The sequence below is a fragment of the Falco punctatus genome (genome assembly GCF_963210335.1).
Source record: "Falco punctatus genome assembly, chromosome: 2".
In the NCBI taxonomy this organism is placed as follows: domain Eukaryota; kingdom Metazoa; phylum Chordata; class Aves; order Falconiformes; family Falconidae; genus Falco; species Falco punctatus.
The window spans coordinates 72,157,654-72,182,966 of NC_137581.1; positions in this window are offsets into that span (position 1 = coordinate 72,157,654).

Genomic DNA, 25,313 nt, shown 5'->3' on the forward strand with positions numbered 1-25,313 from the left:
AGCTAGTAGCCTGCAGAGAGGGCGTATCATGAATTCCTAACTCAGGTCCAAAGTTAAGCAGTGCATTTATATTCACAAGATGCTAAAACCAAGCTAGTAAGATCTGATTCTGTGTAGAGCCAGCTTGGGTAAATACCATGGGGTAAATACACAGCATGGTCCCCAGTGCCTACAGGAGTGCCTGTGTTATCCAACAGCTGCAAACTCTAAGGAGAATTAAATTCTTAAAGTCCCGTATGAGAGTGGATTTATTTTGATCAGCCTCTTCTTTAAGTTAATCACACTGAAATATTTTGTGTTCTTAAGGATAAAAAGTAAACATTTTTTCGTGGAGATCAGACACAGCTGAGGCCCAGGCACCAGTCACTCTCTCATCTATCCCAAGCTCTTAAATGTTCCACCCTTTCTAAGTTGTTGCCAATTACTAAGGAAAGCCCAAGGACACCTTACACTGGCAATCTTTGACCTCCCATGACCAAAACTACCTACAAGTGGGAAGTGTCAGCAAAGATAGTATGATCTCTCCAAGTTCAAACGAATGCCATCTAACATATCTTTTGCTATATCTGGATAAGTTTCTTCAGTTCCATTTTGTCTGAAGGATTCTGTTCCTCATATAAATAAATGTTTTAAATGGGATTGCCTCTTGATGACCATATCCGGCAAGGAGAAACCATGTTCAGCCATGTTAGACTTTTAACCTATTGACATGCACAATTTGTGCTGTAATCTGACTGGGAAAATATTTTTAGTTACTGGTTTTGGTTTCAGTTCGCAGCCCAAACATTAACCCTTTCAGTCACCTCAAAATGCCTTTCTACTCTTGCAGAACTGAACAGCTATCCAGCCTTCCACCTCAAGCAAAGAAGATTCATGTTGTTTAATATCTCATGCTTTTAAATTTTGGAGTGAATTTTATTGTACCAGCTGCATTATGGACTTTGAAATCCTAGGGAACTTTAAGAAACCTCAAGTGGTTGCTTCTTTTTCCTCTTCCTCATCCTTGTCCATTCCCTGACATAGTCTGGGACTATGGCTTCATTAGCAAGCAAGCAATGCAGTGCAGTAGAAGGGGACCTGCAGCGCCAGTTGACACCGAGTAGTTGGCAACCCCACTACATCCATTTCAGAAGGGGCTACTTCAAACTAGCTGAAACTGTTCCTCTGAGCCAAAGGCACATTAACAATTGGTAGCTGGGCATCCTTTACTTTAGTTTCACTTGAAAGGAATCCAGTTTGCACACTGGTATTGTTCCAGGATATGAACAAATCAGGGTAAATAGGGACAACCTAGAGATTTTCTTGAAAAGCACATTCTGATCCAAACAAACTAACATAAATGCTTCTTACAGCTTTTACTCACTACATACATACCATACTTACTGCATACAACATACATACATACAACTGAGCCAGTTAGGAGTAAAAACAGCATCAACCCATTTTCATCCCGATTTCTTTCCTATTCCAGATGTTCACTGTGTAGCCCTAACAGCACTACTGGAATTTTAAACTGAACATCTAGGTCTTAGTGAGCGTGATTCAATAGCTTTGTGTTCATAAACTCATAACATAATAAAATAAAAAAATCACAATACATGTCCTTATATCATAATGCCTCCATTGGATACATTGTTTTGTTTTAAATATGAATACTGGAGAGAAACAGAATCGTAGACAAAGTTTCCTCTGGACACAGTGTTGTATATTCAAACAGAGGAAAAGTATAATTTGCTTTTGAAACAGCTGATAAAAGGCACTGCAATGCATGGTATATTAAGCATGATGAACCAATTGGGTGATGCAACATAATGATGATTTGTGTGCCAGCTGCTCTTTTGGAGCAGCAATTTTGAATTGATCTTATATTTTTATTTGAACATAGCCATTGAGAACTAGCTAAAATTAGGAAAAACATAAGAAAATACGTGAATGTGGTGATTGTCCCAAGTCCCAAACTAATCAAACTATACAGTCCTTTAAGTTGCTCCATAGATTCTCACCAGTGTAATTGGAATTCATTTTACAGCCATGTTTCAGGGGTGACAGGCAAAGATTAAAATGAAACAGTAGCTTGATTCAAAACTTTAAACAAGCTGCAACCTTAATCCAAGATGCAGAGTACCTCTGTGGTTAGGAGTAACTTGGTTTTCCCAGCACAGGTCCATCTTTACTTAGCCATTGAGATGACACAAGCACTAGCTTCACACAGAAGTATAAAATCTTTTTAAGCTTTCTTAGCAGATGAACAGTGAGTAGCTAAAAACACTTCCTAATTACAGTTCATTTGATTTGGTGAGGAAGCTAGAAATACAAATCAATGCATGCCACAGACTGTAATTTGTGATGTCCTAAACAGACTTTGTCAAAACCAGCACACTGCTTTCATCAACAGCTTTTAACACTGTCAGTGCTGAAAAGATCTTACGGCTTTTGGGAATCTTTCCTTCCTTTCCCTTGGTGCTAACTGTTCAGAAACTGTGCTGTCATCCCAGCTGAAAATACATTGTGCTTCATTAAGATGCTCAGCATGTGCTTCATGAACATAAGAACAGTCTTTCCTAGCTTTTGAGGTGAGGAACTGCCTCAACCACCTGACACAGGGCCATCTTCCACAGCTTCTTCATTGACAGTCAAATAAAACTGAGGCTGAACTTGGAATTCTTAATCTTTTGAAGTTTTCTCCATTCTGTTGGTTTGTTTGTGGGCACCAGAGCATGTGTGGAGATCTGTTTTAAGGGGGGTGGGGGGGGGTGGGGGTGTGTGTGTGATTTCCAGTAGTTTTGACTACTGCCTTCTGATTCATCATTGTCCTGAGGCTGAGTGACACTTCTTTGGGATCCTGAGAGGCACATTGCCATAATCTGCTCCACTGCAGTAAGCAGCTGCTGCATTTCCAACCAGGCTGTTTGGCTTTTCTCCATCACACTGCCGTATTTTCCAGTCTTTCCAAGATCGGTATCAATGGTTCCCAGCTCTTTCCCCCTAAACCAAACCTTTAGATACACCAAAGGCTCTTGTTGTTTTTAAGCTGCAAATAGTTACTCTTACTAGTCATGATTCTGCTGTGGTTTGCTGCACACACTGCTGCCCTGGGGAGTTACCTGTACACAAGGTAATCTTTTTGGAAGGGTAACAGGGACAAACCCAGATTTCATTGCCTCTTTGAATTTAAGGGGAACTTTCTCTGCAGAATTTTTCCCCTTCTTTTGAAGTAAGAAAGGAACGGAACCTGCTTGGCTGGCAGCTTCTTCATCCCAGCTCTGTAAGATGCAGCTCCTTGTATAAGAAACAATTCAAATTGGATACAGTTTAATTACCCAGGCTTTTTAACTCCTGAGCATAATCATTACATTCATTCCAGAGGCAAAAGAAAACTCTTTGCTTTTCTAAAGGGAAATACTGCAGAATGCTACAAAACGTACATGTAAATTAGTCTGCTTAGAGTTTACCTATTCCAAACAGTACTGCTTACTCTTCATGAACTGATGGATTTTGCTAATATGGAAGACTTATGGAGTTCCATATGCCTGTTTTCCCTTTTCATTAATGGATTTTGCAAGAACCCCAAAGCTTGCAATACGATGGAAAAGGATCACCCCACTTAACAGACAGAATGGAAAGTAACTGCTTAATCAAATAAAAAACAAAACACACAAACGTGCATCAGCTAGATTGGATGATCAATAAAAGTCAAAAGCGCTTTTAGGGGGGCAGTTTATAGATCACAGTCAGAAGTACAAAATACAGATTTTGCATTTCCCCTGAGTTTACTGTGTGGACTCAGTATACTCACAGCAGGTTCCTAGAAAAGGTTGTTATTTCCTGAAATTTTCTTTGCACTACAGCAGTGGCATGATGGACATCAAATTCAGAACATTTGGTATAATTAACATGACATAACAATAATACTTTCTTTTTAGCAAAGGTCCTTTCTGGATTTAGCCAAAGCATCTCAGTAAAATTTATCCCATTTCCACCAACATATTTTCCCATGCAGGACCATTTTTCTAGATGTGGGAAGGGGGGGCAAATCCCAACAGGTTTTTTGGCTGTGAAGCTTTTGAAGTCAATGGCATTGAACTTCCTTGTTCCAAGATCCAGTTTAACGTGGGAAGTTGAATAGTATGATGAAACTTTGCAGAGCTAGCAATGATTAATACAACAGCAAAAACAAGGTCTGTGTCTTTCTCTTGTTTCTTTGTTCTTCATTACCTAACTAATACATTGTCAAAGAGAGTGTTAGGTTGAGCAGAAACACAGCTGTCAACAGGAAACTATGTGAAAAGAACATGAGTATGTCTTGTGAAACAGGCACTCAGGTGTTAGGAAATGCCCATCACTATCTCCAGCAGTCTTTTTAAATCTTTGTTTTGTTTTTCAGACATAAGAGGGTATGATCTGTTGGGAACCCAGGAATTCCAAGTTATAATCCTGTTCCCCCCAGCCAATGTTCCCTGGTGCTGTTCTGAGTCACCTAATCTCCTTCTCCATTTCTCTCTGTGTGAACTACCGATAATGATAGTTACCTTTTGTGCTTTAAAAGGATGTCAGGGGTTTGATTAGGATAATATTTTTTACAGCAGCTTGAAGGGGAATGGATCATCCCTGGGTTTATTGGCACTTTATTTATGCATTATTTCCCTAAATTTATTTGTTTTCTTTCCAACATTAGTTCTGTGTCTTATGATTTTTACTACTCCCTCATGCCAAATGACAGTTGCCTGCATCTTCCTTCATGCTTGCTGCTCTCCAGTGTTTCATTCACATTTATTTCTCCACCACCTGGCAGACATTCCCGAATGTTAAACTGCAAAAGCTAAGTTACATCTCACGTTCCTCTTCCAGCAAGTTCACATTGACAGCAACACTGTAATATATCCATCAGATGGAAGCCATGGAAATCCCTTTACCCTCAGCACTCCAACAGTTCCTCTTGCCTCTCTGGGTGTTCAACAGCAACTGTCTTGTAAAAGGTCTACGATTTGCAGTATTGCTTATTAAAAATAGTACAGCATAGTGTTTATCCTGATCAGCAGCTTTGGCTTTTCAGTCTGTAGTACGTTATTCTAGGAAGTTAGAATCACCTCTGAAGCCCAAGGAATGGCATTTGTGCACTCAGAGAGGCTGGGTCTCTTTCTTATAGCCAACAGAAGTGACTGGCTTGCTTATACCAACTCCTGAGCAGCTCAGATTGGAGAAGACAAATCTTGCTCTGGTGCTGTCAGAGAGATAGAAGAAAAAATAAGGGAAAGTAGATTTAAGAATAGAAGAAAACTTCAATTTTCTTTTCAATGAAAATAAACAAAAACTTAACTGCCAAAAAGATCCCTGTATTTAAGACTTATGAAAGCCAAGTGAAAAACCCTACAGTATGTGGAAGAAGTAATTGGAGAAGACAGGTGAACTTTAAATATATGTTTCTGTAAGATTAATCAAGAGGAATTATGGTGAAGAAAGAGGCTGTCTGGCTAGGTACGCTGTATTTCCTGACAGTCAGCAGAACAGTGTATCCACTGTTCATAGGTTATACCTGTTCATAAGCTGTAACTGGGAAGGAGCAGTTCCTGTTCTTTCTTCTAATGTTGTCAAGCCAATGACAATATACAATCTAATACCAGAGATGCTTATTAAACTGGCATTTGCAAATGTCATACATTTTATTATCTCTACTGGGCACCCAAGTGTTTCATTAAAGCCATGAAGACAAGATAAGACAGTAAGAGAAAACTGGAATATATAAATAAAATATAAGGGAGCGGCCCTCCCCAGGTTGTTTCTAAACAAGATGCAATAACATTAATTAAGACTCAGGATCCCAGCCCAACTTAAAGAATGTGATGCATTTTATAAATCAGACTGAGAAGATATTTCAAATAAGTTGTAAGGGAAGCAATTGTATGCATCAGTCTTCATGGCACAAAAAACAATTTCAAGAGATTTTTCTCTTATTGAATGGAAGCTTTCTTAGAAATGTTAATTTCACTATGTCTTAGATTAGTTGCATTGGAATGATACCTCTCAACTTTTGGTACACTAACAGTCCTTTCCCACCATTTTTCCCTTTTAGGACCCTGTTCCTGATTGGGATGTATCTGGAGTTTCCCTCTCAGTCAGCTGTATGGGAAACAAAGTGTGGTAATGGTCTGCCACCTATAATCAGAGAAGGTCATGGAAGTCTCCCATATACATTAACAATTTCTGGCAGGGTAGAAACGTTCTGCTTAGGTTCAGAAATGAAAAGGGGTTATCCTCAGATTACTTGCTATAGGGCTATGAAGAAAACTGACGGAACTGAAAAATTATTGTGGAAAGTCACCTCAGCTCATACAGTTGTGGCTGTATCTAAGGAAAAATTAGGTTGGTTAGTCATTGGAACAGGCTTTCCCGGGAAGTGGTCATGGCACCAAGTCTGTCAGAGTACAAGGAGTGTCTCAACAATGCTCTTGGTCATATGGTTTAGTTTTAGGTAGTCCTGCAAAGAGCAGGGAGCTGGACTTATGAGTACCTCCCAACTTGAGATGTTCTATGACTCTATGATTCTATGACATACAGACAATACAATCCTCTCATACCTGGAAATCCTGCCATCTACTGTGTAAAACCCATGTTTTGCAGTTATTCACACCTCATGCCTCACTAATGAGGCTTGCTTAAACATCATCACAGAAACAAACTTTAGATGAATGAAATCGGAAATAATTTTCACCGCTACCTACAGTGCAACTAACACAGTGGATCAGAGAGAATGACATAACATCAGTAAGAAATGTCACTCTATCTTAGACTATTAAGCTTTATTAACTCACTGCTTTGGAGGTTATTCATGTCTCCAGTGCACATCTGGCACAACAGTAATATTTATATAGTCATGAAAGCCATAGGTGACTTACATTATCACCTCTTCAGGCATCTGTATTCCCCTTTACCAAAGTAAATAGATCTAGAGCTGTATTCAAAAACATCCTGTGCAAGTTCTTAGTCTATGCCTTGAATGAACCAAAACCAGCTAAAAAACCTTCACATGGAAGTATACCTAGTTTGAAGAAGCTACAGGTACTGATATTGTGCAAGGAATACACTCTGTATTGTTGATTTTAAGCAGCATTTCCTCAGAAAACAGAATGCAAATGCAACCTCACTTTCTAGTGGCATCCTTGCTTTACAATTAAGATGAAACTAAGTGGGAAACTCCTGCCACGATCATCTTGCCTTGCTTTAGATAATTACAATGTGCATGTCTACCTTCAATCTATGCAGAATAGACATATATATTGGACTAAGACATACCATGCTTCTAGAGGCCTGTTTCCCTCTATAGACTATAAAAGAAGTATGGGCTGGCTAGCCTAGACATAAACACCTAGGATTCAGTTACCTAAACACATGTGCTTATCACCATTTAAAATCTACCAAGTTATCTTACCATGTTTCCAGACCCGTTCTTCCGTAGGCCCTGTATCACACCTAACTGGCCTGTGCAGAAATCTCAGTTAATACTGGCTGTCTGAAACGGCCCTAGGCAGATATGGCTTATGGCTGGCAACTGAAACCTGCCTCTACACTTTGAGCATCTGAAATTTGATGAGATTAATCCCATCATTTGCTTTACAATTGCATGGGTTGGACCCTCAGACAGCGGGTACCCGAGTATATATGGAGCAAAGCACTGAGTGCCACGGAGACTTCTGCCTAAAGAAAAACATCCAGCACCGTTTTAGAAATCATGAAGTGTCCAAGATGTGTGGATGAGGCTGGCAGAAATGGCAGGGGACTGAGTGTAGGGCTGTATCCTCCAGGAATGGCACTTAGCAGCCAGATTCCAAAAAGCTGTAACACAAACAGGTACTGAAGATTAGACAACTGAAGTATCACCTGTGGGGAATGCTAGGCCTAAAATTCAGGTATCATCACGTGTCTATGACATACATAGCAGCCTGTACACTACACATCTAAATTCTCATTATCATCAATGGTGATCTAGATCTTCACTTGTCCTCCTATAACTAGGCCACTGAACTGATCAGTAAAGACAGAGAAGCCTAAAGATGTCTGTTCAGGTGATGAAACATTGGCATCTGAGCCATCCTTGGAGGATGAGATGGATAACTCACTAGAGTACATCTCCTGTACTGCCACTATCCTGGGAGCTTAGGCATCTGTCTCACATATGGACACCTGCTGTACCTGGAATTCAGTGTCTCGATCCAGGGCTGAATCTAACCTGGTTTTGGGGGTGTTCTGCAGTCTCTTTCTACTTTTGTGCCTCTAGAAATAAACAAGAGATCAACTTTCTACATCTAAACATTAATGTCAGCTCTCCCAAATCTCTCCCAAATTTCAAGCGCAACCTGTGTTCCTCTAAAACCAAGAAAATGTCTCTTTTCAAGATCTGGTGGACTAAATGCATCATGTAGCCTTTTCTGGGAAACCTGCAACAACCTGCAGTATCCCTCACCCACAGAAAGGCATCATGGAAAGGCAGCAAAAGAACGTAGTGTAGCGTCCCTTTCTGGGAACCCCTAAGAGATATTTCTGTTGCACCTCTCAGATCCACTGCTGAGCTTTCCCCCTGCAGAGCTCTACATTCTCTTCCCCCAAGGAGCAGTGGGACAGTCTCCTTACACTCCTGTTTCCCAGGGTATTAGGTGACTTCTTCCTAGTTTACAAATCCACATCCCTCATCCAGGGACTTCATAAGTTGATTTCTTTGGGTTACACTGTGGAGGAGCAGGTCCTCTGAAGTGCAGCTGATGTCTTACGATGCTGATAAAAGGGGATCAGCTGTCACTTTGCTTTGTTAGCCACCTGTTATCACCACTTTAAATCCCTGTCCAGATGAGATGCATGATAGAAAGATAACTGCTAACACAGAACAATTTGGTGATTACAGAAAAACAGAATTTGTAATTTAGTATTGATAAATCTATACAGAAACATTGGTGTGCTACATCTGATATACACACCTGCTCACACAATACAGTGATGGCCACAATAAATCAATCTTTGTGCTACAGAACACAAATGCTCATACATTACTCAATTACACTGACAATAAGTAACCATGTGAAGTTCCAGCTCTTTTTTTCACTTGAAGGGCTTCTGTGTCCCCTCCATTTCAACCCTATTGCTCTGCAAAATGAAAAAGAAGTCATTTTAATTTTAAGAATGCAAGATAAGTGTTGCTTGGCAACACAACGGGTAATAGTTGGTCCCTGCCTGGCCTGGAGCACGCCTCTTGAAATGTTTTATATAGATATCCCTTTATTACTGAGGATGATTATTGCAATTTTTTTCTCCCTGGCCATTTAATTGCTTACATTTTCTTTCAAAAGCAACACAATTAGAGGAATCTTTTTGCTTAATTTTAGGAAGTAAATTGTTCGTACTTCACGTAGAACTGATCAGGGGAAAAATTCACAATAACTTCCCAATGCACAGTTATTAGCACAACCACTGCAGTTGTTGTGCAGGAAGCACAAAACTTCCCCAGTTCATAACACTGCACCATTATATGCTTTGACTTCTAAACTCAATAAGTATTTTTTCATGCATTACCACTAATTTTTAATGCTATAGTTTCTGTACAAAGTAGGGGACCCACTGTGTCTTTTTTCTCCACTGTTAACAGAACCATTCTTTCATTCTTCAACAGTTTGTTAAAAAAAGAAGGCAGCCTAGGTGATTTCTGTGAAGAAGTCAGCACGTTTATTTCAGTTTTTAATGAAAGACTATCAGGTGTATGTGAATTCCAGACAGTTATTTTGTGGGGATATTTTAAAAATTATTAACCTTGCCGAATTGCTCAAATTGAAAAAGATAACAGAGGGGGCTGGTCTAGAGCTCAAGAGAAAAGCTCTTGAGAAAAATCTTAACAAGAAGGTGCTTTCTGCCATGAATACCAACAACATTTTAGATTTAACCTCAGTTAGGGAAGGTGGGTCCTCAGCGGGTGGATATCCACTCCAATGTGACATGTGTGCATATGCCAAGAAGCTGATCTGAGAATTTGAGCCTCTGGTACTAATGTAGGAGTAGGTTAAACTAAACAAGCAGGTCTACAGGCACTACAGGGAATATCTCGAGAGGGAGAGGTTGATATGTCTGAAAACTACTATTGTTAAACAGTAACAATCAATCAGTCTAACTTCTGTATTCAAGAAACGGTTACTTTGCAGCCCAAGTCTTTAACTGATGAAGGATCTTCTCAGTGCTAACCAGATAATTTTTCCTTACTGAGTCTCTCCTTAGTCTATTGAGAAGCCCTCCCAGCAATTCCCATCTGAGTGAGGAAGTTACTAGGGCAGAGCACTTGGCCAAAGGTTTGAGATAATCATTAATTACCATAAGGTAATTTCTCCTTCGTGAGTATCACCTTGCTAATTCTGTGTTTCAGTCCATCACTTCCACTACAGGATCAGGTCTGAGTTCCCATCCTTTTTGCAGAAGACAAACTGGACCTAGAAAAATTCTGTAGTGTGCACTTTATTCTCATTCAAGTTCAACTAGACTTCTCAATTCACAGAAACAAAAAGAAACATCCACTTCTAGTTCTATGTGCATATAGATTCACTGTTTGAAAAGGATTATTTCTACTGGTCTACAGTCAGTTTTAAAAAGTCCATTATGGAACACCTTTTGCTGAATATATTTGCAATAATGCATTCTCCAGCTTGCAAACTACACACAGCTGGAAACTGAAGACTTCAAGTAAATTAGAACATCATTCTAAAGACAAGGCTAGATTTAAATATCGGATTTGCACCAGTGTCTGTTGAAACATCCTTAATGTATCTACAGGGCATAATAAAATGCAGTTATTCTGGACTGTTATGAATGAAAAGCTGTGACTATCAAAGCAAAATAATGTCACTGAAAGACAGCTATACTTTTTTCACTGTCGATGTATCTCACTCAGAACCACAGAAAATCTCCACATGGAAGTCAAACATAGCATTGTTTACAAATATAAGTCATAATATAACCAGTTAAGGTGGCATTATTTTCCTTGTTCTACGCACAATTAACAATTAACCGGGCAAGAAAAAAAATATGTAAAACTTCTCTGACAAAGATATATTACTGGTTATCAAAGAATTCAAACATTACCCAGTAAAGCCTACTAAAATAGCAATATAAGAAAATTCTGGTTTTCTTAGCTATTATGACATACAATGCATGGTGATTAACACAGAGGAATATGCACAGGGTCAATTAGCCAGTGCAATGAGCAACCAAAATTAGCAAGTGATCATTATACCATTTTTACTGCATCCTCTTTTCCCCATTTTCCCCTGCAATTATTATTCAAGTTTCTTTAAAGGGTTTGTGAGATTTTTGGAAGCTATTAGGATGCGTTTTTTTCATTAGATTTTTTATTACTTATATCACCACAACTTTTTAAGTATGCTTGCCAGGAAAATTATAAGCTGCAGTTCTCCTTAATCATTTATTCCTTTCTATTTGACAAGACAAATATTGCAAGACATAGGGCAGCTTCACCTCTCCATCTCTCACAAAAAGATGGATTCTGTAGCCGGAAGGCAGCCAGGGACAGAGCTCTGGAAAGTCTAGTCACTGACACCATAATTATGTGCAGTCAGTGCAAGGTTACATATAATAAAAAGAAATGGTATCTTAACATGTTTGAGCAGATGGAGAAATGTAAGTGCTACTGCAGTGATGGTTACATAATTCATGAAATACATACATTTCTTGTCAGCTATGATTAGAAAGGATAAATTGAATTTGGAAAAGGTGCAGAAGGATATGCTAAGATAGTAGGAGAATGAAGATTATGTTATCCAATAGGAGACTGGAATAATTGATTGACCTGATCTGATGAAGTCTAGGCCAGGAGGAATGATGGTGAAAGCTTGCCAGAAAGGCAGAACGGCATGTAAGGAAGACAGAAAGACAATACTGGCACAAGGGACAGATGGGTTTAAATTGACCATGAGCAGGGTGAGACTGTAAGTCGGGAGAATAATCCTAAATACAGGAACAGTGATACTCTGGAGCAAACTGTCAGGAAGGAGTAGTGGGGGGAAGGCCCTGAATAAATTTCAGATTCAGCAGAATAAGCTTATAAAAGGGGAAAAATGGCATGGCTGCCTCTCCTGGCTCTGTATGGGAGAAGAGCCAGAAGGTGCCAGCCCTAAATCCCACCCCCACATTTCCAGGTTGGCTGGGGACAGCGGACAGCTGCCACACCATCACCGTGCAGTGCCTTTGCTAAGGGCAGGGCTACAGTGCCACAGCAAAGGGTGGGAAGGACAATCCCAGGACTTGCTCCTCCATCTCACAGTGCCCCACTCAGACCCGGCACCAGGGCATCTCACAGGCCCTGCCAGGGGAGTGTGGCACAGGGCACACTACTGAGGTTCACAGGAAGGAGTGAAGTAATGCAAGGGAATTACTTTGTGGGGGCACCCCACAAAACAGAAATTACTTTCAGTCCAGCATTATACCAATTCAAAATTTTCTGCAAATAAGATGACCCACTAATAAATTTTCATTGGCATTGCTGGCACAAGTGAAGTGAGTTTACAAAAATCAGTGAGTATATTATTTTCAGGTGAAAAAGAAAACAGATTACTCCTGTTTAGCTAATCTCACTCAAGTGACAAGTTTATCCATTCAGAATCAAACAGAAAACTTTCTTTCAACTGTGAATATGAAAATAATAGATGTATACCAGAAGTTAACCAGAGATAATGTTGCACATCACTGTGAATGCAGCTGTTTTCACTGTTTTTGTCACATTCTAACCTGCTAAAAATGCTAATGTCATTAGAAAAACTCCCTGTGTGAGTGACAAATTCTTGTTTGTCTTAAAAACCATGAATACAGGTGAGCGCTGCATTCTGAACCGCACATTAAATATTCCAGCCAAATCCAGTTTGGATACAGTGCTTGAATAATGATTGCCATAACATTCTCGTTCAGTCCAAACAAATTTGAGCTATTACTTCTTAGCTCACAGCATTAAATCTGATATGAATGGGTGGGTTTTGACTGTCTCCCCTTGATTACTATCTTTGGTCAAAAGTCGTGCTAAACATCTATGAATATGGAAGGTTTTTTGAATAAGCGTGTGCTAGGAGGGAGGAAGCATCCATTGCAAAAGAACACCCACAGCGAAGATTAAAACCTTGTATAAGGTGTCATGTATGTTTTACTGCATGCTTAACTTAAGCCTGCATGCCAGTTCAGATCTCCAAAGAAGGCTTCCATTTCAGTTCAAGTGTCATATCGCTATTTAGGGATCTCTGGCACATAAATAGAGCATTTCATCTCCTTGAGAAGTTAAAATAAAGAATGTAGTTATTTCCATATTTGTGTTTAATTCATGACAGCCTTTTTTTGATTATTAGCCTCCACACAAAACAGTCTAACAGCTTCTCATTGAAGTTGCTGAAGTATGGGATCATTTTTCTGCATGACTCCCTATTGCGTGCCTTGCAGACGTGCTATGTGATCTGTCAGAATCTTTCTATAAGGAAAATTAATCAATATGAGATCAGTGTTCCATCACTATAAGGATTTTGAGAGGCATACCTTTTGCCTAAACACCCATTTATGATCAAAAACATGGGGTTTGGTTCTTTTTATCATTCTTGTTTAGCTCTTCTTTAACCATGATGTCCTAATGTTGCCACTTCACAGGTCACCGATGAATCACCCAGTGTAGACTTCTCAGATATTTAATCTCCACACCAATGTTCCCACTCTTTCAGGCTTTTTTCTGAAAGACCTGATATATCATTTTAGAAAATCCTGTTTTCCTAGTATAACTGATAAATCCGTGTTAGAACCAATTTTATATCTTATTGCCATCTCTCACCATTACAAATCACACACAACCAGGTTGTCTGAGCACAGAGCAGGAAGCACAGAAATGCCAACATTCAGCATGTACTGTACGTCTTATCCAGCCTATGTAAGCATGTCCAGGATAAATTCGAGGCATAAGCTTTACGTTACCTTTATCACACCTTTCAATGTTTCTGTAAGAGGTTTTACCCAAGACATGCCAAGAAAATATGCTTTTCTCATTCTTTAATGAATCAGGTTTTGAAATATGAGTCCATAAGTAGCATGTGTCTCCACAGACCCATTTGAAGATCCTGATGTATCACAGAATTTGCCAGTGCAATAATAACCCAAAGAGAAGGTGTCAGCATGATTCATAGTAGCTTCCAGAAGTACATGGAAAAAACTGATCATCAGTCCAGTAACACCAATTCTGTCCTCTGTGTAACTGTCTATAACAACCTAAGAGCAAAGAAAGAAAGAAAGAAATTGTTGCTTTATTGGTATAGCACACTTCTGTTCACTGGAAGTTTTTAATTCCTTTAGGGAGTTCTTCAGAGACTTCACCTCTTTCCACTGTCTGTGAACAAGATTGAATGATCTGTTCATCTATAACAGAGAAAATACCAGGAGTCAGGTGCTCTGCTGCCTTGTATCTTCCATTGCAAAGTAAATACAAACAATCTCATTTTTATTTAATAATTTTATTCCTTCTTCAAAGGGCATCAGCATCTTAAAAAAGAACCTAATGTTATATATTATTTCTCTAGACAGTTTTCAGTTCTCTTGAGTTCTTATGTCACAAGCCAGAAATCAAGAGGCGAAGGTGCTAATTACACTCCTGTTTAAAGAGACTTCATCTCCAAAGCTGATCCAGAACTCATTTAAGCAGTCCATGGGAACACCTGACCTTCTAGAAATATCATTGTGTCATTGCCCATGCTATAGGTTTTCCTTGTCAGAGATGGGCCATAAAGCCTGGATTATTGACCGTTTTCCAAACTTCCACTGAGCATACCTTTGCCAGAAATAACTTTCCATAGTTTTTTCCTATTTCTAAATGTTTGTAAGGTCATCACTATCGTAGTGACAGGGACAATATATCTAGACAGATGTTATAACATATACTATGCTATAAAGCTAAAACATACAGAGAAATTTAATTAGCATGTAATTCACCGTTACTTCATAGACTATTGTTTCATAGATTTCCTTTATTCATCTGTGACCTGTTTTCCCACTCTTTCTTCATATTTTTTTTTCCCCTGGCCCAGATGTCCACCAAAACACAGCACAACCAATAACAACAGACAGAGGGAACAAGCAGAGCTCTCTCAAGCATGCAGAGAAAGGGTTAGAAATACAAGCAGTGAGTGCTGGCAACGTTTCTCTGAGCTTGTTGCCCCCATTTCCAGCATTTTAATGAAGTAAAGCAAGTAAACCTTAGTCATTAAATAATTCTGGAAAAAAGCTGAAGCAAGTATAACGGATGCAAGGATGTGCCTTTGACAATCTGTGGAGAGCTTTGCACTATACCTTCGAAAAAATGGAAAATGTCCCTTTTCTGTAACATGCTGAATCCATTGTCCGTATGAGGATACTTCACTGTCAGTGTTGTAGCATGCTACATTAGTCTTGCAGGATTGAAAGAGACTTAATAATCTGTCTTGTATATTGTGATTTATATCTCATTTTAATGTCAGAACTCCAGTATTTGAAAAAAAAGAAGTAGGAACCTTTCTTTGTAGGGAAGATGACAAATGAGAAATCTGACGTGGTCTCTCAGCATCCTCAAGCCACTGCAAACAGAGCCATTAGGAAGGAAAACAACCAGGTCTACAACGTCATATTTTTTGATATCTGTGCAGTCTTCCCAGGGCAGTATTTCTCAAAGCTTATTTTGTGCACTTAAAACTTGTAGGATAACTAATGCCCTTTTCCAGGTTTGCACTATACAGACTTTTAAACCAAACAGAAAAACCTAGTTTTAGTCCTGTATCTTCCTTACGGATTTAAGGGTTTTTTTCTTTGATTTAACTCATATAAAACTCATATAAGACAGACTTACAAGGGGCCTCAAGAGGTCACTCAGTCTATCTGTTTCTGTCCACATTAGAGCTTGCTAAACCTGTGACGTCCTTAGCAGAGGTACCTGAAGATCTCCAGTAAAGGAGATTTGGTTATCCCCTTAAGCAATCTCCTCCAGTGCTTACCTGAAAAAAGTACTCAACTAATTGCATTTAGTCCTTTTAAAAAGGATATCTTGTAAGTGGTAGACTGCCATCCTGAAAAAATGAAATTTCAGTATCTGTCATGAGAAATTTTAAAAAATCCAAGTATTAAAGAGTGTATGTAAATAACACAAGCCGCTGGAATACAAAAGTTTCCTAACTTGTCTGCTGTCTGATATCTATGCTCCTATTTTCTTTACTTCAACACAGCACAAGAAACATGGGAAATACAGGCCCCATGCCCAAATTACATCCTTCATAAGAATAAAACACAAACACAGGGAACACAGGGGCAAAGGACCTTGTTACATACACAAGATCTCGCAACATGGATGTAACTCAGGTTTCCTTGTTGACCCAAGAGCTGGCCAAGGTCTGTCAACTCAAGCTAAACTCAAATCACCTGAGTACCACAGCAGGTGTCATCTTCCACACCACAGCAGGCACTCTGAACACAGCCATAGGTGCTACAGACACCCAGAAGTTAAAACATCATTTGCAGTAGATTGACAAATGTAATTTATTGGAGTGCAATGAGTATGCCCCAAAGGAATACAACCTGAATGAAAACTGTGAAGGGAGTAAAGTACAGTCAGTCAGACCTTGGTTGCGCAGATAATTAAAAGGAGCTCCCAGCATTTCTGAGGTTGTGATTCATTCCGTTATCAGGATATGGCTGTCGTAAACCTGCCCCACCTTGTTTTTTTTTAAAAACCCTTGGTATTGAATCCTTTGATATGTGTGACAAAAAACAGTTATGCTCTGAAGTGCTAGAAGACAATGATAAATGAAAAATATAACTGCAGAATTACTAGTGCCTTTTAATAGCCAGCAAGGATGTACTCAGTGAATCTCAGAAATGTGATTCTTGACATTCCATGGGCTTGAAAAAAACAAAAAAACCCAAAACCCCACAAAAACAAACACCAAAAAGAACAGGTCTGTGTGAGTTTTTCCTGGTTTTTAGTGGACTGAGTTTGGCTGCAAGCTCACTGAAATAAATATGGCAGCTAATAAAATACATATGATAATTGCTACCACCTCTCTTAGCCTTTAAATTGGGGCTTAAACATTGCCTCTATGTGATGTCCACTTTTTTCCCAAAATCCAAGGGTTTATTTGGAAGGAAGAAAGAGAAAGGTTAGTCTTTTGTTGATCTTCAAGTTAGGACACATGGAGATGATTTGCGTGAAAAATACAACAAAACTTTCTATTATTAAATAATTTTTGTCTGTTTAAAAATGGATGCTTGCAGTACAGCAGGCTACATCAGTCCTCATTTAAAGCAATAGAACTGCTAGTAGCCAGGATGGTTATATTTAATATGAATGTGAAATGAATGTGAATCATTCAGCTGGCAGGATTCTTCCTGCTGACTCAAGCTCTAATAATTTTCATAGGGCAGCGAACCCATGGGAACCACTGTGCATGGAGCTTTAGCCATTCGCAGCTATTAGAGACTCCCTCGTAGTGTTCATAAGTGATAGAAAGTGAGCCATATTTCAATCTTGGCACAACACTCTCCCAACCACCTGTACACACCTGTGAAGTTTCTACTTAACACACTACTCTTCATTTCCTGCCCTGAGCTTGGGGTTGAACCAAGGGAAACACGAACTGCAGCTTATGTTGACATCAGGCAGATTATCTCACCAGCTTGGACCCAAGTCTACCTGGGACATTCCACACATGTCCAGAAGTGGGAAGTGTGCTTGGTGGAAGGGCTAGGCTGGGAGAAGGCAAGCCTTTTCTCTGGCCAACAGATCCAAACCAGTATGTCACATGGCAGTGATAAACTCTGCTTCTGTTAAGTATCCCATTGCAGCAGTCTGCATGCCTGGTCGTTCTCTTGATGTGTGGATCTGCTGAGCACCATGCTGTGCCTGTGGAGTAATGTAAGGTTACCCCAAAAAGCCTTAAATTAGCTAGCCTGCATACCAAATTAGAAACACTGAGCTTAATCCAGGCTGCAAAGCTCACCTGAGAAGCTCTTTACTCCTAAACACCGTACGCAAGAGGCAGCTAGCTGAAGTGGTTTCAGGTATGACGGAGCTGCTGTAGAAACTGAAATAATTGAGCAAGGGCAGGTTGACAACAGGCATGTGAGCCTCTAACTCATATACAGAGATCTGCTTATTATGCCATGGAAACCTGTGGCTAAGCTGGGGGTCTGCACAGCAAGAGTCTGCCCTGAAGCAGGATGGGTCCAGGCACCGTCCTCTGGGGCTGATCTGCAGCACTGCTGCCCTGGCTGCCAGCTGCCTGTGAAAGACACTGAGCAGCACGTGCAGAAGAGTTTGCTGAGTGTTTTGTGACCTAAATTCTGCTGACTTTCAGGAAGTCTAAGGCAGCTGAACACCCAAAAGATTTTAAAAATGGAAATTAAATTCTAAGGAACATATGGTCTGTCCACACCATAAAATGGATGTGGCAGATTTAATCTAGGTAGCAGGGGCAGCAACAGCAACAAGGATGGGATAGTTTCAATGTCGACTCGTGCTGCTAGAAGGCCACATACACAGTAAGCCCCTGGGGTCAAAAGTTTGCATCTTGGCAGCTACCTCAAATAAAGCTGAGCTGACCCAATATTCACTACTTTTCTTATGCCAGTTATCTAAACTAGCTAACATGTATGTGCAAACAGTTTGAATTAATTTATACTAGTGAATGAAGCAGTACAACCCTCTATACAGTTAAATAGGAGTAGTCTGTGACTGTTCTGACCCAAACCTGTCAGTGTGACACAAATGTTTCCCAGGCATGATTCAGGAGCCAGCACATGGCAGGGACCATCCCACATGCACGTGCAATTTGCAGGCAGGCAAACTGCGTAGGGAGAGTTGGACCGTTCCTTTGCAGAGGTGCACGCCACTCAGCACCGTTTGACTTCAATGCCCAGGATTTTTCCTAGGCACATTTTATTTACTACTATAAACATAGCCTTTGAACACAGCATTTTCATTTTGCACTATGGTCATGCTAGACATTTTGGGTATTTCTTAAAGCATTTACCCCTTAATGTTTGAACAGCTTTCTCACTTCATATCTTGCTGCAACTTTGCTACACCCTGAAGAGGCAGTTGTGGCCAGCTTTCATATGTCCAAATAACTCCCTGTTTAATTGCTGTTACGTACCTCCAGCTGCAAAGACAAGTCAGTAACTCACCCTATACATACATAGAGCAATGCTCTTCCACGGAAGGGCTACTTGTATGCTATGAAATTTAGGAGTGCTTTTCAGGGGCTAAATTTTGATGTTCCCAGCAGCACATTAAAACAAGACCTATGCACATGGTCCATGCAGGATCTACAGTGTACTCTTGCAAAGCATCAGTCCAGATGAGCTGCAGATTGGGATTTCAGGTCTTGAAGCAGCTCACAATAAAACTAAAGAAGAGATCTAGGGGAATGTATTTTATTGCTTTTTTTGTTTGGAGGGCAGAAGAACTGTTTCTTGGTGTGACCAAGTTTAGAGGGAAATTAGAACCACAACATGTTAATCATCTTAAAGCTCCTAGGCACTCATGAAAGGCAAATTATACTGCCTGAAAATGTTAAAATCATCTCCTATTTTATATGAAAGCACAGGCACAAAAATGGAAATAATCCCCTCAGGACACAATCCAGGGAGAAACAACAACATGACCCCAAGTTATAAACAGAAAGAGATTTTCAGTGTACTGCAGGGTTTTTAGTGAAGGGATCCCCATTAATGTTAATAGGAGGCAAGGGGATGAATCATACGCACTGAAGTGGAAGTCTAACCCTTCATGTCAAATGTTCTGAAAGCCAGGCAGCTTGCTACTGCCTGTGCATCCAGCCAGAAGCAGGGATGAAAACAGTTAATTGCTTTCTGGTGTTGGAGTTGAACTAAGGACACAAAAAGAAAAAAACCCCAAACATAAGGCATCAGGAAATAATGATCCTTTTAAGAAATCTGGAAGGTAAGTGCCAACTTAGCTGCACAGACATGGGATCCCTTGCTCTGCAGCTCTTTGGCAAAATCTGAGTGTCATTTAGATTAGATGAGATTAACCTCAGACTTCATTGCCCATGCAAACAAGACAATCTGAGTGCACTAACATATATGCTAACCATTTTTATCAAAACATAAATGCTTCTCTCTGCAGGGCTTTTAAGCAAATTACAAGCCCAAATGAAAATAAAGTGCAAAATGACCTATTCTACTGTAAGGGTCTTTTGTTTTTTATATAATTTCTGAAGCTTTTTACGCTTTATGTTTAGCCATGTAAACTATAAAACATTCTGGTGTATTCTTATTTCACTGCCTTTCTTAGCTGAAGTTTTTCTTTTTATAACAGGAAAGCTGAAATATCAAAGGCAGTGCTGGCCTACTGAAGTAAATGATGGATTTCTCACTGTTTTAGAAGTTTGGACTTCATTCACTTCCTTCTTGTACACCCAAAATTGAGGGAAAACAAGAAACGGAAAATAAAAAGTAAAGCCAGTGAAGGGAATAATGGCAGTGAATAACAACTGGGGTCTGACTCTATACCTAACCATGTGAATGCACAGTTACAAAATATTCCACAGGTTCCAAGACCCTTTTGATTAGGGCGTACTACCTACTCCTACCAACATCAGTTGAGGAAAGGGAACAGACTAAGGACAACATTTATGCAAATGATTATGATTTACAAGTGGGGGGTGGGTGAGTGGCTGATAAACTAGAGGGCAGGGCTGCTTTGACAGACCTGAGAAACAGGCTGGCAGGAACCCCATGAACTTCAGCAAAGACAAGTGCAAAGTCCTGCACCTGGGCTTGCATAAAACCAATCCACCAGGGCAGGCTTGGGGCCTGCTGGCTAGAAAGTAGCTTTTCAGAGAAGGCCCAGTGGTCCTGGTAGATGCCAAGCTGAGCATGGGCCACCAATGTGCCCGGAGATGAAGACCGACTGCATCCTGGGCTGTATCAGCAACATCACAGTCAGCAGGTCAAGGGGTGTTATTCTGCTTGCTGGTCATCTGTGGGGCCACTTCTGGAGCAGTGTGTCTAGTCTGGGCTGTCCAGTGCAAGAGAGATGTTGACATATTTGAGAGTCCAGAGATGGGAAGTGAGGGCAGCTGCAGCATATGGCATAAGATACAAAGTTAAAGGAGCTAGGCTTGTTTAGCCTGAAAAAAACCAAGACAAAGCAAGGGTTTAGCTACCATCTTCCACTACTTAAAGCGGAGTTGCAGAGAGCACAGGGGCAGACTGTCCTCAGGTACACTACAAAGAACGAAGGGCAACAGGCACAAGTTGCCACAAAAATTCTGGCTGAACACAAGCGAAACAGTGTTCATGGTGAAGAGTGTCAAATTCCAGATTATCCTGCCAAGGGATTTTGTATGACCGCCATCCTTGCAGATTTTCAAAACTGGACTGGAGAAGGCTCCGAGCAACCTGACCTAGCTTTAAAGCTAGCACTGTTTTGAGCATGGTGTGGCTAGAGACCTCCAGAGATCATTTCTAACCTAAATTACCCTCTGCTTTTATATAAGATTTAAAATATTTCTCAATTCCATAAACAATTCTGTAGAAGAAGAGACATTACTATAGTCTTTATAAAGGCCTAGCCCAAGCCAGGAGGGCACAAGAGGCCACTGTACTTATGAATGGATAATATTCAGCCAGAATGATTCAAACTCACATGCAAGGATCCTTCCTTATCTTTTTAATCAGTTTGTACCAGCAATGCAGGATCACATTACTAGTGCAAAATAATATGTGTAACACCAAACTATCTGATTTTGAAAGTGGTCAGGAAAAACTCAAAGGATTTACCTCAGAAGCCCTTTCAAATAACACTTAAAAGCTTTTCTAAAGTGAAATTTCAGCATATAGGAAAGTCTTTTGTTATAGTTTCTATTCCTTGTTTCATTGACCTTTTCCTGGTGGGGAATAAGAAAAGCAGGATGGTGTAGGTCTCCCTCTCTGTATCCCTTTGCAACTTGTCCCAGGCATACTAGGAATGGGAAGCCCCACACTGACATGGCCCAGCTGCATAACCTTGGCTTAGATTTCTGAAGTAATTGCTCAGTTTGAGAAAGAGCTGCCAAAAAGTCTGTAGAGCAGAAATAAGGAAGATAAAATTGCAGACAGGTAAAAATTCTGAGACAGGGTCATTAGTAGCTCAAGGATTTGAGAAGGAAAGCAGTGTCATGAAAGGATTTGAAATCTTAAAAAATAAAAAACAAAGGTGATGCTAAAGGATAGCAATTCAGCAACAGCATCTATGTCATGCGGCAAAACGGTTCAGTCTTTCTCTTCCTGACTAAGGCCTGCCTGGCCTGCAAACACTCTTTGAATGTCTTATTGGGATGGGGAGCATAACAAAACCATGTGGATTGTTAAAACAGGTTATCTTTTGTGTGTGTTGGCTAAGACATGATTCTCTTATCCTTTAAAGATGTGTATACCCTGCTTGCAGGGTCTCTGCACAGGGCTAAACATGCCAGAATGAGTGGCCCCAAGAGACACAATCACAGCAGTACAATTTTGAGCATTGCAGCAATATTTGGGTTTGCATTTTGGGGTTGGAAAAAGGAATCTTTTAATCTGTCATCTTATTAGTCAACTTCAATTAATGCAAAAGCATGCAGGTTTTGTGGAAAAAGCCCTTAGAAGCATTATTCTGTTGTCACTAGCAGTTTTTTATGTGGTTACTCTGCCTAGGTATTTTGCAATTAATGTCATTCCCAAATAGGTAACTGAACACTAGCATTTCTTAAGGGCCTTCAGTGTGGAGCCACTACTCTTTTTACAAACTTTGAGCACTGATCCATGAAAGCAAGAGCAGCAGCATGGTTGTAGGCAATTTATGCATAGCTGATTGCAGTTTTTAAATTATTACTCAAGCAAAATAGCCTGCATTCAGTTTATAGTTAGTGGTGGAACTCCCAGAACTTGAAAATATTTACAAGACAGAAGTTAGTTGCAATGTTGTTTCAATTACCAACCCAACCCCACCAGTTTCTACTGCATACTACCAAGGTATACCACAGTCTGTACAAGGGCATCACGTCATCCTCCAGAGAAACTACTCTCCATATCTTCTACAAAGTTCCTCATGCTAGAAATCTCTGCCAGGTGTTTGTTCTTTGTCAAGAAAGCAGCATTACAGACTCTTGTCTGTTAGCTCTTTTACTCTGTCTTATTTAATTTTCCATACCCATTGAACTGTTGATACTAAGCAACTAGACATGGAGCTCTCTTGAGAAATTTGTTTCGCAAAACTTGGACAGTTAAGCAAGGATACTCTGACTTGTTAAGAAATACTCCTGGCAATACTGCCCTTCTTCAGTGTGTCCTCAGATGGTCAAAATGATGGAGGCTTCACAAGAACTGTCCTGAGGTTAGTTACAGTTAAAGCCTTGGCTGACCAAGCCACTAGGACCCTCACTTAGTGGAGGGAGACACCTTTGCATGACAACAGATGGTAGTCATGAAATCATCACAGGCTCAGCAAGCCCTAAGAAGCACAGAATTATTCTGCTTCCTTCTGAAAGAGGCTACACTTCACCATCCATCAACCACAGCTGTTAGCATATTTGCCATAGACCTACTATTTCCCCCCTTTCCTGAAGCAATATGTTGCCTATGCAGGGCATATAAACTGAAATCTAAGTTCTTCATCTGAAGTTGTCAAACTGGCTTCTTAGCAGTGACTGATAAAGCTATGTATCATTATTGCTTTGAAAGGTATAAAGGGAGGAAACTGAGCAATTAGGGGAGCTTGTAAAACCCTGTCAAGCTGCAGAGTGGTCTATCTGTTTTCCTATTGATCTTGCCTCTGTTTCTTTGAGGAATAATGACTGCCTCATCAAATTCCTCAAGTTCCCCAGGTTGAACTGTGCCTTAACATTTGTAATGCTAAAGATCTCAAATTTGCAATTCTGTAGTCTGTTTTTGAATCTGTAATCTTTCACATAAATTTCTCTCCTCCTGTTAACCCTGGAAGTGTTCAAGGCCAGGCTGGATGGGGCTTTGAACAACCTGGTCTAGTGGAAGGTATCTCTGCCCATGGCAGGGGGGTTTAAACTAGATGATCTTTAAGGTCCCTTCAAACCCCAACCATTCCATGATTCTCATGCCCTTGCACCTCTAAACTCAGATTTCTCACAGGAGATTATTGCCCTGGCATGACAATCACCCCTTCTTCCCTGCTTTTCCCTCTACTGTGTTGTTTAAATTTTAGTTATATATCTGGTTAGAATTATGCGCTAATGTACATGGACAGTGCTTAGCCGATGACTTCCCTTTCTGTGAAGATGTCCCAGAAACAAGCCTGAAGTCAGTGTTCACATTATAGGCTACTAAATAAAAGCCTGCTTTAAGTTTATTTGACATGTTACTGGTGTTTTTAATTTTTAAGGAAGCTACAGGATATTGTTAAGCATTTGAGATAGGGATGTTTTTTTCCCAAGAGCTAGTTCCACACCAAATGTCACGGGCACTGAATGTGACCATAATCTTCTAACTGCTACCACAGAGCTAGGGCACCAATCTCAGCATCACTATCTATTTATCTATTCATCTTAGGTTAAAAGTATTATTTTACTTTTAATATCCGTGTGTTTACAAACACTGAAAAAGTTCAGAGCATTTGAAATCTGAAATATTTTCTGCATACATAATTTTGAGCGAAAGTAGCACCTTACTGTTACCTCTTGGGCTGGCTGTGAGTACTCAGACAACCAAGATGCTGCAACTGTCTCTGCTGCAAGAAATCACTGCACAGATGATTGTCTGCTCTCCCAGGGCAGCCGTATTCAGTCAGCCACATGGGGTACTTACTCCTAGTATATGCTTTGTGAACCCTGCAGAGGACATTTTGTCACAGCAGATAAATCAAAACCAGGTTGAATGAGAGAGCTAACCTGGTTACTTACAGTCCTTAAAAATGTCCCAGGCCAGGTGTTGACATGAACAATGCTGGAGTGGCCAGCCCAGCACTGCAGCATACAAAGCCCTGTCGCTGAGCTACTGGGGCTCGAGCCCAATGCACTTGCAGTAAGACTGTGTCTTGCAGACCTGAAGGTGCAGAGAAGAGCCTGGCACGAACGATGAGTTTCCCTGGGAGACAGACTCACAGAGGCAGGGAGATCAGGAAGCCCGTCCAGCCTCCTCCTAGGTCAGATCAGCTGAGATGGTGTCATTCCTGACAAATATGTATCTAACAACATGGATGAAGCTTTGATACATTAGTACTTTCACCTTCCCTGGAGGTATTTAAAAAAATTAATAGATACGGTGCTTGGCAA